This window comes from Nesoenas mayeri (genome assembly GCF_963082525.1).
Source record: "Nesoenas mayeri genome assembly, chromosome: W".
Taxonomy (NCBI): domain Eukaryota; kingdom Metazoa; phylum Chordata; class Aves; order Columbiformes; family Columbidae; genus Nesoenas; species Nesoenas mayeri.
Genome location: NC_137553.1, coordinates 9,576,278 through 9,591,508, shown reverse-complemented (window position 1 = coordinate 9,591,508; position 15,231 = coordinate 9,576,278). Strand labels below are relative to the sequence as shown.

Sequence of the window (15,231 nt, the reverse complement as noted above, 5' to 3'; positions counted from 1 at the left end):
TTCCTTCAGGTCTCTGTTTCTCTCACTTCTTACTAAGATCTCCAAAAGCAAAAGTGAAATTTGATTTTAGATAGATGTGCCTACACAAGTAAAATTTAATTTGGACAAAAGGTACCAATAGTCTCAAGTCAAAATTGTACCACTCCTACATGTATAATCATGCAAAAAATGTATAATAAATGTATATACATGCAGAGTGATATTCTCATCACCTACCCATAGAAATAACTTGTGTGAAAGTCTTCATCAGTAGGAAATACAAGCATACGCTTGTTATCTGTAGCTCCACTCTTGTATCTTCCACACTTCCAAACAGCACACCTCATAACTTAGCTTAAATTTAGCATACATCAAACAGACAAAAATATTTTAAATATAATTTACATACTGTAATGACATTTCTCAGTGTAATAGCCAACAATTTAACAAGCTGGAAAAAACAAGCTGCCTATTTACAAAGCAATCACAGCAGAGATCTATTTTTGCTTTTCTCAGCCTTGATTTTCAGGGTCAAATTTGAAAATGAAATGTCCCTGACAGCAGGGTTATCCATACCTATCACCAGTAGATGACCAACGAGGCCAAAATAATGGCCATGACACTGCAACAAATCCTAGAATTCCCAACATGTATAAAAGAAGGAATAAGCAATAAACACCTACATGTGTTTAAAAATAAACTAACCAATAAATAAGTTGTAAACAAGTACAACTAGATGAAAATTGCAGCGAAGACATATAAAAAAAATCCTCTAAAAATCCTCCATTCCCAGAAATCGATTTCCTTTTTAAGTGCTACAAAGATTGGACAGGAGGGGTTAAATTTGGAAATAAATAATACTTTCCTGGCCAGCTACATGATCATCCGATAATGTGATGCAAAATGAATGCATGGTACCAAGAGATAAGGACAACTAGCTTTGGCTAAGAAATAAGAAATGAAAAAATGTTTTCAGGTTGAAAAGGTAAAAGGATTAACTACAACCACAGTCATAACTTTTATCTGCTTTTGTTTAGAATGGAGCCACTCCTTGTAATAACTGACTGTAACAGGATTTCAACAGATAGAAAAACAGACACCAAAACAAGCCATGCCAGAATCAAACTTTAATGTAGCACAATTAAGAGGTTCCCTGGTAAGTACATTAAACAATCTGTTTAAGAAAACAATCACATCTTTTGAGAAGCCAAGGTATCTTGTAGACATATATTTCCCCAGTGATAAGCTTTAATTCATTTCTAAAGCAATAAATGCTTGAAAAATACAAGACTGAAAGTTAATGAGTACTAACAGCAAAATACAACTGCTGACATTTAATGTTAACAGGAGGAGGGAAAGACTGATCTTTTATTTATTTTTGTAAAGAATTCAGAGGCAGAGGTCATCATGAGGACACCATTTCCAAGTGTCCAATTCTCCCTTAATTTACAGAGCTCATAAAAACTAATTCCACTCAGGACAACTGAATTGGAAGCTACATGCACAAAAATCCAGGTCTACATATATCGACTTTCATTTTAAGCTTGCAACACAGAAAATTCAATAATTTCTTATCTGCTAGCCACTCCCATGCTTTTCATAGAGGCACATCTAAACATTCAGCAGTCTAAACTGTGTTGCAAGATCCATGCTCCTATTATCCCTTAATTCATTATAATGGTAGCACAAACAAAAAGAGGGAATCATCATCAATGATTTGGACGAGGGAATAGAGTGTACTATCAGCAAGTTTGCTGATGACATGAAGCTGGGAGGAGTGGCTGACACACCAGAAGGCTGTGCTGCCATTCAGAGACCTGGACAGGCTGGAGAGTTGGGCAGGGAAAAATTTAATGAAATATAACAAGGGCAAGTGTAGAGGCTTGCATCTGGGCAGGAACAACCCCAGGTTCCAGTATAGGCTGGGGAATGACCTATTAGAGAGCAGTGTAGGGGAAAGGGACCTGGGGGTCCTGGTGGACAGCAGGATGACCATGAGACAGCACTGTGCCCTTGTGGCCAGGAAGGCCAATGGTACCTGGGGTATATTAGAAGGGGGGTGGTCAGTAGGTCAGAGAGGTTCTCCTTCTCCTCTAGTCTGCCCTGGTGAGACCACATCTGGAATACTGTGTCCAGTTCTGGGCCCCTCAGTTCCAGAATAGGGAACTGCTGGAGAGAGTCCAGCGTAGGGCAACAAAGATGATTAAGGGAGTGGAGCATCTCCCTTATGAAGAAAGGCTGAGGGAGCTGGGGCTCTGGAGCTTGGAGAAGACTGAGGGGTGGCCTTATTAATGTTTATAAATATATAAAGGGTGAGTGCCACGAGGATGGAGCCAGGCTCTTCTCAGTGCCAACCAACGGTAGGACAAGGGATAATGGGTTCAAACTGGAACACAAGACGTTCCACTTAAATTTGAGAAGAAACTTCTTCTCATTGAGGGTGACAGAGCACTGGAACAGGCTGCCCAGGGGGGTTGTGGAGTTTCCTTCTCCGCAGACATTCAAACCTGCCTGGACACCTTCCTGTGTAACCTCATCTAGGTATTCCTGCTCTGGCAGGGGGATTGGACTAGATGATCTTTTGAGGTCCCTTCCAATCTCTAACATTCTGTGATTCTGTGAACTGTAAAATTTCAGCTGTAGGTTAAAAGCAGTGATCCTATATGCACTGTACCTTTGTGCTGAAACAGCTGTACAGCAGTACTTTATCATAGGAAAGAAAAGATATTAGTTAGCAGAACCAGAATGGAGAATTTAGTCCTTTAAGTCATTATTTCTCTTTAGCTTTCCTAAATTTAGGCATGTAGCGCCAAGCTCATCACCTAAACTCCCTTCCACTGTAGCCAGAGAGAGGAACTTCAGGGTCATGCAATCTCAGCCTCTAAACTGCAGCCTGGAGAATCATCATGTCCCCTCCTCCCCCAGTAAACAGAAAGAGCTTAGAGAACCACCTTAGACAAGGCACCTAAATTTTACACTGCCAAAGTTCAGCAAGATGAATTCCAGCCTTAGGAATGGGATTTAAACTTCACTATAAGTAGTGGAAAAATACTGAAATCTCCAGGACTATCCTGATTGAAACAATTTCAAAATTAAAAGCCTGGTGGTCTGAATCACCCTCTGGAATCATCTGTGTCTTTGCAATGCAGAGATGTGGAGCCTTATTTAGGTGTGAACATCACCCTAAGCTTTAAAACACACAGAACAGGTATGATAATAATAGCAATAACAATTACAGCACTTTATTCTTACAAAAAGCTTTCCATTAGTGGATCTCAAAGAACTCCGAGGTGGTTATTAACCTCCTTTTACTTATGGGGGAAACTGAGGCAAGCAGAGATTTGCAGCTTGCTCAAGGCTAAAAAGCAGAGGAGCTCAGCTTTGCTGAAAACAACACTCCCCTCAAATTACTGAGCTATTTTTAACTGGTAAATTATTGAGGCGTTTAAAAATAGTGTTTAGGAATCCTTTTCTGAAACATGCAAAAGTTAAAAGGTGATGCACAGAGGCACCGAGGTACTCACAAGCCCAAAGAGACAGGGCTTCTTTCAGTCTCACCTCTGCACCTTCACTATGAATACAAGCACTGCTTTATCTCAATCTCAGTACTCTAAATTAAATTGCATTTATTTTTATATAACGAAAGAGAATACTGAAACATTTTAAAAGAACAAAAGACCTAAGAACATCCTCATTTATATTTGATACACATTTAAGAGATAACTCCATTTACCTTCAATATTAAACAAAACATAGAATGGACTTAATACCTATAAAAAAATTAAGATCAGATAATCATTACAGTAATCAAATTAATCAAATTTGTGTGCCAAAACCTAGAGGATTGATCTTAAGTGATTTGCCAAAATAGTTTTACAGAAGACACATCAGTAACTTTGATCTGAACAGAAAGGCTTCATATACTAGACTACAGGCTGAAGTGACAGTATTTTTGTTTCAGATAAACAATACAAACCTGATATTATTTAAAGCATGATCCAGAGCTGTGGTTTCATAAAGGATGTACAGTTCAAATGGCATAAAGTAGCTGAACCCTAAAACAATGCCTAAATGGGGTGGGGGCAGAAGATCTGTACTTTACCTTGTTTATCAACATGAAATGCTTAATTGCTATTTATATTTATTAATTCCAGGTTACAGTAGTTACATTTCAAAATTTACAGGGTTAGGCAAAGAATACATTGTAAATACAATAAAAAACAATAGTAGTGTAACAACATTCCCTCTAAAATCATAAAGTGAACAAAAAGTTATCAAATACACATTCCTCACATTTTCCTTCATTTCACACAGTAAAGCTTTTGTTGTGTGTTTTTTTTTGTTTGTTTGTTTGACCATAATAATATAATAATAAAAAAACCCACCATGGTCAAATGAGTATCTGTTCTCAGACTAGATAATTTTAAAAATATCATATCAAGAGATCTCAAAAATTCAAGTCCTGCTGATCAATATTCTTTCTTTCAGGATTTTTGATGACTAGATGATAAATGTCTTGGATTTGTTTTACCAAATTATATATAAACACATAATAAAGTCATTTTCATTGTGTGTTAAGCAAAGGCACATGAAACATGGCTGTGTATTGAAAATATCAGGAAGTGGCATGCACTTGATATCTTATGACAGGATTTATTTTCACTGATGCTACCTAATGATTCATTAATTATGGAAGCAGATATATTAGCCAGATCTCTTCCTCAGTTTTACTTGCAAAAGTGTATTAGGAGGATTTTGAAAACCATCACATGCTACACTTACATAGCTATGGCAGTTTAAAAACCCAAAAAACCAAAACCAAACAAATGAAACCTCCCAAAACAAACACACACCAGAAAAATTCCCTATGTAAATACAACTTACATTAGGAAAAGGCAGGCAAACATGCACCCCGTACACACCCCCCTCTCCAGAAAACATCACATTTTTCACAGTATGTATCACAGTATGTTTGGGATTGGAAGGGACCTCAAAAGATCAGCTAGTCCAATCCCCCTGCTGGAGCAGGAACGCCTAGGTGAGGTCGCACAGGAACATGTCCAGGCGGGTCTTGAATGTCTCCAGAGAAGAAGACTCCACAACCCCCCTGGGCAGCCTGTTCCAGTGTTCTGTCACCCTCACTGAGAAGAAGTTTTTTCTCAAATTTAAGTGGAACCTCTTGTGTTCCAGCTTGATCCCATTACCCCTTGTCCTATCATTGTTTGCCAACGAGAAGAGCCTGGCTCCATCCTCATGGCACTCACCCTTTATATATTTATAAACATTAATCAGTCTCCTCTTCTCCAAACTAAAGAGCCCCAGCTCCCTCAGCCTTTCCTCATAAGGGAGGTGCGCCACTCCCTTAATCATCTTTGTTGCCCTACGCTGGACCCTCTCCAGCAGTTCCCTCTCCTTCTTGAACTGAGGGGCCCAGAACTGGACACAATATTCCAGATGTGGTCTCACCAGGGCAGAGTAGAGGGGAAAAAGGACCTCTCTCGATCTACTAACCACCCCCCTTCTAATACACCCCAGGATGCCATTGGCCTTCCTGGCCACAAGGACACAGTGCTGTCTCATGGTCATCCTGCGGTCCACCAGGACCCCCAGGTCCCTTTCCCCTACACTGCTCTCTAACATGTAATTTCCCAACCTATACTGGAAACTGGGGTTGTTCCTGCCCAGATGCAGGACTCTACACTTTCCCTTGTTAAATTTCATTAGGTTATTCCCTGCCCAACTCTCCAGCCTGTCTAGGTCTCGCTGGATGGCAGCACAGCCTTCTGGCATGTCAGCCACTCCTCCCAGCTTAGTGTCATCAGCAAACTTGCTGATAGTATACTCTATTCCCTCGTCTGAATCGTTAATGAATATATTGAACAATACTGGCCCCAGTACTGACCCCTGAGGCACTCCACTAGATACTGGCCTCCAACTAGACTTCGCACCATTGACTACCACTCTCTGGCTTCTCTCCTTAAGCCAGTTTGCAACCCACCTCACTACTCTATTGTCTAGATCACACCTCCTCAACTTAGCTGTGAGGATGCTGTGGGAGACTTTGTCAAAGGCTTTACTGAAGTCAAGGTAGTCAAGGTACTTTTTGCAAGTACAAACTGCATCTTCCCATGAAAGGACTGATACCACTTTGATGCAAAACTTTTCATGGTCCAGACTAACCCCCTGCTCAATCAGTCTGCAAGATTTAACAGAGAACTTGAAATCGCTTCTAACTTAATAAACGTATTTTCCATGTGCCTTCATTTTGCTTATCTAACACTATGAAACTAATAAAATTTGTGAGAAAGACCAATTTCTAGCTTCATGTTTTGCAAGGGGCTGTCCATGTCTATCAATCAGCCTGAATATTTTAGCTTTTATAGTAGAAATTACACAGTGCATTTGTTTTAATGCTTCCAAATGTAACTGCAGTGGTCACAGTGCAGATCCTGATTATATTAAAAAGATCTACTCAACTCACCTGATTTACACACACTCATCAGGCAAAAACTCCCCTTAAAGTCAGCTGAAGGATTCTCTGACCAAAATCTGCAGAATAAGTTCAGTTTCTAATGGGGTGAAATAATAGCCCCACTGAAATTAGTAGAAATTTTCTGCTGGTTTTAATGGGGCTAGAATTTAATTTCTTAATGCCCTTGAAATATTACTTTTATAAAAAGAGATTTACAGTATGTGAATACAGGAGGAGACAAAAATATATTAAATAGAAAAAAATCAGTGATAATAAATATGTTTCAATTTGTAAAAGAACTGCCGAATATAATCCCTTTTCATTGAAGTTAAGACTGATCCTCCAGTCTTAACTCTAGCAGCTCAGATAAAATAACCTAACAATCCTGCAAAAACACTAAGACACTGTGAACTTAAAAAAGATATGTATATTTCTGCCTGAATTTTTCCTAATACTGTTACAAATAACACCAAAGATCAGCATATCTGAAAGGTTTAATTTTTTTTTTCTTTTTTTCCCCTGCTCATTTATTTTTTTTTCAATAGCAACACTAAATAAAGTTTCACTGCCTTTACTGGAATTTGGTTTATGTTGTATATTACCTTATTTTTTTTTTCTAAATAAAACCTGAAAAATCATGCTTTATTAGAAACATGTGAAAGCAAAACCTAGAACCCTCAGATAAAATGACATGTGAAGGGTAGAATTTCCTATAGACCTTCCTTACCAAACTCCACTCAAGGGAGGGAAGCAGCACACATGCCTAGGGAAGAAGCTGCAGCCAAGACTGCAAAACCACTGCACACTTAAAGCCCCTGGACTTCAAAGGACTCCTATATAGGGTCCAATTCTAGGAGCAGATCCTTTAATTTTTTATTTACTGAATTGTCAATTTGACATTTAATGACATTTAAATTAAGTCATATAAAGACTTATTTCTCTTGCACAAAAAATGCTAACACAGTATCAGGTGAAACACAGCTAATTCATCCTGACTCTGCAATTACACAGGTGTTCAATTATTCCCATGCAAATAGCTGCCACATTGAAAATATAATTCAATATTAAAAACGGCAATATAGAAACTTAAATAGGACAGTTGGGTTTAAATTTGCAGTCTTCACTGGAATTACATCAGTCTACACCAGCTGATCTGATTCTTTCAAAACCAGAAGTAAAAGTCTTTAAAGAAACTAGAATGTTTCTTTATTCTGAAGTATAAAACCTAGGCCAATTAGAGAAACTCTAAATTATCATCTGTGATTCTCCATGCCTGTGCAAAACTACTGATTTCTCCTCTACATGTTAAATTTGGTGGGTTTGAAGTAATTTGTTGAGATGTGAGCATAAACATACATTCAAAACATAACTATGGGGTGGAAAGTAGAAGAGTTTTCTTCTGGTAATCTTAAAATAGTCTTAAATAATGCCAGACTGCTTTAATAAAATACAGAATGGATGAGAATAAAATTTATGGTAAAATTTCAGCTGAAGAAATTTTAACTACCCAAAAGTTTCTAGTCAAAGCCCTTTGAAAATAAGAGCTTATAACAGAAATCACGACGAACAACTGCAGCCATATAATATAGCAAAAATATTTCCAGTTGAAAAAAACAAACAAACAAACAAAAATACACCAACCTGAAACTATGTATTAGGAATGTTTTCTTGAAGAGATGCCAAAGGCATACATTTAAAATACAGACCCATCAACAGTACCGCTCTCTTAAGGTTGGTTTCTTCAGTGCTCTGCATCTTTCAAATTCACAATACAAAGCAAGAAGAGATGCTCCTGTTTAATTGCATAGCCTGCCAAATCCCTAATCAGGTAGGTTATGCTACAACTGAACAACAGAAAGGTGGGGTTCCCCTCAGCTCCTAGAAGTAGAAACATACTTCTTCACATGGAAAACAAGCTAATGGACCAGATATTCAACCATATAAATCAACCCACACTTTTCATTTCAAAGGAGCTGATTTATGACAGCTGAAGATCTGGCTCCAGGTTTGAGGCAAGTGGAAAGAGCAACCAAACAAAACAATATTTACCATTTACAAAACCACTTACAGCCATTGGTCTCACACAGGTGTTCTTAACACTAGGTAGTTTTTGAAAGGAAATTAAGTTAAAATTATATCTAATATGAACTATTCCCTCCGTCTTCTGGGTGCCTTGGAATAATTTTATCCTAGAAAGAGTACAGCTTTAAAGTCTGTATGCTCAACTGCTATAATCCTCTGTTTGTTCTTTCACATTCATAGCTACTTGAAAAAAAAAAACAAACAAAAAAAACAAACCAAACCAACAAACAAACCCACAAACACACAATTAGCATAAATGTATACATATGTTTGAAAGCTTTTAACTTTTGCCTATAAAAACCAATTTTTATCTATTAATACACTGAATGATTTCAATATCTTTTTTAAACAGATTACCTAATGAAGACATTACAGGTTGGCAGAAATTTCACTGGCTAAATCCCCAAACAAAGTTATAATCCATTTATGAGGTCAATACATAAAAGTCTGTTTCAGTCTTTGAGAAGTTTGGTTGATCTCCTTACACAATTTGTTTTGAAATACTTAATTGTTCCATATATACTATTTTATAAAAAAGGTTAAGGGCATGCTTACAGACATACTAAATTAAGTTACTTCTACACATTAAAATAAACCAGTCACTACAAAAAGCTGTTTCTGCATGCATGGGAAGATTCATAAAACTGTCACGCTTTAAAATATGCTGCTCTTAGTCATAAAGGTGTATATATATATCTCAAATCTATGAACATCAGAAGGATCCAATTTTTTTTAATATAATCAGCAAATCATCTTCCCTGAAGGATCTTGAATTTTAAACAAATGAGGACAAGTTTATTAAATTGCAATCAAACATAAAATAACTCATTTAACTTTTACCTATAGCCAAGTTAAAAATGCACACAAATTCAGATGAGGGAGTTTTCTTACAAGTTCATATCAAAATCTTTGTATCAAAATTATGCATGAAGGTGATCTGCAAAGAATTTATTCCAGTACTTAAAAATTATCTCCTGCATAGTCTTTCAGTTACTTTGAGAATAACACAGCTCTTTAACCTCATATTTTTTAAATGAAGGCATCACATATTAAAAAAAAAAAGTCAGTCTGGGCCAGGAATAATGTTAAAACATCAGTGTTAGTATAATACCAATAACAAAAAACATTTCTTGAGTTCCTGTTACAGGTTTGATCCAAACCCCCATACAAATTGATGGAAAAACTCCCAGTCACTTCAGGGAGGAGAGAGAGAAAAAAAAGAAAAGGAAAATAAAAAAACCCAAACCAAATCAAACAAAACCACAACACACCACAAGCAAAAAAAACCAGACCTACAGAAGATACAGTGGTTACTTCCAGCAGGAAGAAAATGAATTACATTAAAATAATTAGAAAACAAAGTTACTGTGGTTTAAAAAGCAAAGTAACAGTGTCAAAGGAGACCTTTAGTGTTCTCTTAAACTATATATCTATGCAAAGACTTTCAATTTCCATTATTAGAATTTCAATTTAATTTGCATTAGAAACTTGTAGCAAGTTCTAACTGATGATAAATATACATTTTTGGTAGCTATGGAGAAGTTGCTTCACATGAAAAAAGGCCTTAATGGAGAAGTGAACAAAAAAAAATCCCTGTATATAGTGATAATAGTAAGAATTAAATAGAGATTTCCAATATATAGTTTAAATGAATCCTACTTTAAACATCACAGTTTCAAGCCTGCCTATTCAGGATAACTATCAGTATAAAAAAAATCCACACAATAGCAAGTTACTGTATTATTTAAATGAAACTATTGTTCTGGCATTACCCATTACAAGTAAATCATACTTTCAGTGGCATTGATACATGGTTCAGAAGCTCTTGCTGCCTGACTGAGACCAGCAGCCCATACCTTCAGACCACCAGAGTGTTTACTAATCTGACTGTCAAGCCTTCCTTTAAATTCCTGTGCCAAGGTTCAATCCATCCACCGACAGCTGCTTATCTTAGGACTGACACAACTATTTTTATTCCAGCATGAAGGATGCAGTTTGATTGTAAATACAGAAGGAAGCAGCAGTATTTTATGTGCACAGGTCATGCATGCACACGTAATTGGGTGTGATTCATCTCACCTAACTTTAGCCAAAAATTATCTATTCTAAACTGCTTCTAAGGGAGGTTTAGGCAACTAACAGAAGAGACACTGCCAGGAGATATCTTCTGTAGGTGCTTATTTCTTCCCATTGACTCAGAAAGATATCCATAGAACAGCAAACTTGACACCTAAAAGAGGAGATGCCAAACACACACATATATATACATGTGCATATTTGTGCACACAATACAAGACAGCTGCTTCCATAAATATACCATGTGCGACACAGCAGTCTGGACAGAAAATGAGCTACTAAATGGGAGACAAGAAAAAAACCAACCAACCCACAAACAAACAAACAAAAAAAAACAACTGAAAAAAAACAAACCAAACAAAAAAAAACCCCATTTGTGCACATTTGTTATATAAAGCTAAATCTTTAGGGTAAGCTTATTTCACAGTATCACAGTATCACAGTATGTTTGGGATTGGAAGAGACCTCAAAAGATCATCTAGTCCAATCCCCTTGCTGGAGCAGGAACGCCTAGGTGAGGTCGCACAGGAACATGTCCAGGTGGGTCTTGAATGTCTCCAGAGAAGGAGACTCCACAACCCCCCTGGGCAGCCTGTTCCAGTGCTCTGTCACCCTTACTGAGAAGTTTTTTTTTCTCAAATTTAAATGGAACCTCTTGTGTTCCAGCTTGATCCCATTACCCCTTGTCCTATCATTGTTTGCCAACGAGAAGAGCCTGGCTCCATCCTCATGGCATTCACCCTTGATATATTTACAAACATTAATAAGGTCACACCTCAGTCTCCTCTTCTCCAAACTAAAGAGACCCAGCTCCCTCAGCCTTTCTTCATAAGGGAGGTGCTCCACTCCCTTAATCATCTTGGTTGCCCTACGCTGGACCCTCTCCAGCAGTTCCCTGTCCTTCTTGAACTGAGGGGCCCAGAACTGGACACAATATTCCAGATGGGGTCTCACCAGGGCAGAGTAGAGGGGAAGGAGGACCTCTCTTGATCTACTAACCACCCCCCTTCTAATACACCCCAGGATGCCATTGGCCTTCCTGGCCACAAGGGTACAGTGCTGGCTCATGGTCATCCTGTTGTCCACCAGGACCCCCAGGTCCCTTTCCCTTACACTGCTCTCTAACATGTAATTTCCCAACCGATACTGGAACCTGGGGTTGTTCCTGCCCAGATGCAGGACTCTACACTTTTCCTTGTTAAATTTCATTAGGTTATTCCCCGCCCAACTCTCCAGCCTGTCCAGGTCCCGCTGGATGGCAGCACAGCCTTCTGGCGTGTCAGCCACTCCTCCCAGCTTAGTGTCATCAGCAAACTTGCTGATAGTACACTCTATTCCCTCGTCTAAGTCGTTAATGAATTTTTTACTTCTTTTTTTACTTCTTACTTTACTTATTTATTACTTCTGCATAAAAAGGAAGAAGAAAAAAACCTAATATGTGACACATTCAAGCTACAAAACTTAGGAGTAAACAGATAGTTAAGGAAATGTTATGAGTCTGTACCTAATCTGGTTCTCTAGGGTACTTTACATATTTAAATATAAAACTTATTTCTTTATATAATTTTTTTAACATGCAAAAAGAGCATTGGGATGAATACTCTGAATGCTCCTATTGTAACAAACATAGCTGTACTGATCTTGGGGTATCTAAACAAGGATTCTAAGTTATATTTTCCCAAGTTTGGTGATGAAAGCGTAGGGTGGTTCCCCCTCATACCTTTAAAGGTGTTTGCACATGTGTGCTGGCATATGCATGCAGGTATATATACTATACATATATATTCTCTATAAATTAAAGTGATACCATGGTAAGCAACCCCCTCCCAAAAAAACCACCCAAACAAACAGAAACAAACAACAAAAAACCCAAAACAAAAATAAAACAAACACACACAAAACAAACAAACAAACACAAATAAACAAACAAAAAACCACAAATAAAAACCTCAAAACCAAAACCAAAATTAACAACAAAAAACCTCACAAAACAAAAAAACGCACATATACAAAAAGAAAAGCAAACCTTGTTTTTAGCATAATCCAAAGTAACATCAAGATTGCAAAGACCGGATTTTTTTAAGTTTATGATTGATTCAGATCAGGATCTGCAATATTCCCATTCTCTGGAAAGATAAGTGGAAAATTGTTATTAAAAGTCACTGGAAACTCTAGCATAGCATCAACATTTTGATAGCCCATGTAAGAATTAAACGATGGCTGTAGAAGTACTTGGCTATCAGGCATCTTTATGAAAGCCCCTGACTCTGTGGTAGGGAGGATTCTTTGGCCAACTAGTTGAATTTTAGGTTCCCTGGGCTCCGGTTGTTGCTTGCTTTCTTCATCTGTGTCAAGATGGGTTAGCTTTTCTATCCACATGCGGAATTTCTTCTCTGTCTGCCTCTGCATCTCAGCAAAGTAGTTCATGGCCTCTTCCAGGACATTGCCTATGTAGTTCCTATCCCACACGGTGCCCCTGTCAAGCAATCCTGGAATTTCCCTGGTCGCTCCTCCAGATCCCCCAGCACGACTGAAGTCAGCTTTAAAGACATTGAGGCCATTTGATAAGACATCATTAAGTAAGAACATAATATAGTTTAAGGCATGTTAACTCAGGAAAACAAACTTTTCTAATGGCATCCCTTGGATATGACAATGGGGGAGGAATTAGCAAATATTAGCAGTATTACCATCAAAAAAAATTACACTCACTGAGATTATAATAGAATTTTTAACTTCAAGATTATTTTTATTCTGGAATTCTCAGACAATTCTGTCACAAAGGTTTTTTTTAATAAACCAAATTAGTCCAATTCCCTTAAAATTTCTGTTTTGAATTCAACTGAAGATGTCAAAAACATTATATAATAACATGCTTAGTTCTGTTAAACTGCGATCCAAAATACTACTGTTTAACTAAATAATTATATACATTTTACTTAGATACTTGAATCCTTTTATAATGGACTGTTAAACATAGACAAAACTGTACATGAGATAACAGAAATAAAGTCTGACACAGTGATTGCAGCATCTAAATTAGTCAAGCCCACAGCTTACTGATCTTGATCTAATTTTGGGAAAACCACTAAACACCTAAGAGAAAACACAACACATATACACAAACAGACGTGAACGCTATGCTAATACATGAGGTGAAACCACCCTCTGTTAGGTCTGATGGACACAGCTACATCACAGGGGTAATCCACATGACATGCAGGAGTGATCAACCTCACACCAACTAGAAGTGTGCCCCTCATTGCACGAACCACTGGCTGTGCAGCATTTCTAGCATTACTTCTAGCCAAGGCAGAAAACAGAGCATAGTTGGAAGGAAATTGTTCTTCCTTCTATCCATCAAAAAGATGGTTGAAATGACTGGCTTCGAGATTATCAGGAAGAACTTTAGCAGCAAGGAGAAAAGGTCATCCTCATTATCTTACTCTGCATATCAATAAGAAAAGGCAGTGGTAACTATATTTTTAAGTTTAGAGTTCACTCAGGATTCCTCTAGGAATCAATAAAACCCCAAGAAAACAAGACTGTACCTGTTTGAGGAATAACAAACACTGTGTGCATGCCCTCCAAACACACAAATGTTACCTAAGGTAATTTAAATAAGACAAGTATCACATTAAACTACACAAAGCAGCTACAGAACCTGACAATTTAATATGTAAACATGAAACTTGTGAGATCCTCTGGCTTAAGAATAATAGAAAATATCTTCAAGAATGAGATAAATCATTGCACAACTTAAGCAAATATTTACTAATAAAAACATACGACACTAAATATTTGAGATTTTACGGTGTACATTAAATTACAGTATTACTTAAGCAATACATTCTTTTTAGGAGCTATTTAAATGAGATATAGAATCATTTCAGTTGGAAGAGACCCTCAGGATCATAGAGTCCAACCATAACCTAACTTAACCTAACTCTAGCACTAAACCATTTCCCTAAGAACCTGAGTCTGCGACTTGAGGTCTAGAATGTAACTTCTACAAATGTGCAATTCCGAGAAAAAAAAAAAAAAAAAAACAAACCAAAAAACCAACTGAATGAAAGAGACTGTAAAGGAAAATGTGCATGTAGAATCATAAAATCATTTTGGTTGGAAGAGACGCTTGGGATCACAGAGTCCAACCATAACCTAACTCTAGCACTAAACCATTTCCCTCAGAACCTCGTCTAAACGCCTTTTAAACACCTCCAGGGATGGTGACTCAGCCATTTCCCTGGGCAGCCTGTTCCAATGCCTGACAACCCTTTCCATGAAGAATTTTTTCCTAATATCCAATCTAAACCTCCCCTGGTGCAACTTGAGGCCATTTCTTCTTGTCCTATCGCTTGCTACTTGGGAGAAGAGACCAACACCCTCCGCGCTACAACCTCCTTTCAGGTAGATGTAGAGAGTGATAAGGTATCCCCTCAGCCTCCTTTTCTCCAGGCTAAACAGCCCCAGTTCCCTCACCTGCTCCTCATAAGACTTGTGCTCCAGGCCTCTCACCAGCTTTGTCACCTCCTCTGCACTCTCTCTAGTACTTCAATGACCTTCTTATAATGAGGGGCCCAAAACAGAACACAGTATTCAAAGTGGGGCCTCACCAGTGT

The 15,231-nt window shown here is 37.8% G+C and overlaps 1 protein-coding gene across 9 annotated transcripts in view; it reads right to left on the bottom strand.

Moving 5' to 3' along the window:
- Positions 1-15,231, bottom strand: part of LOC308051385 (protein ARK2N-like) — a 91,340-nt gene that overhangs the window by 23,206 nt on the left and 52,903 nt on the right. The window lies entirely within an intron of this gene.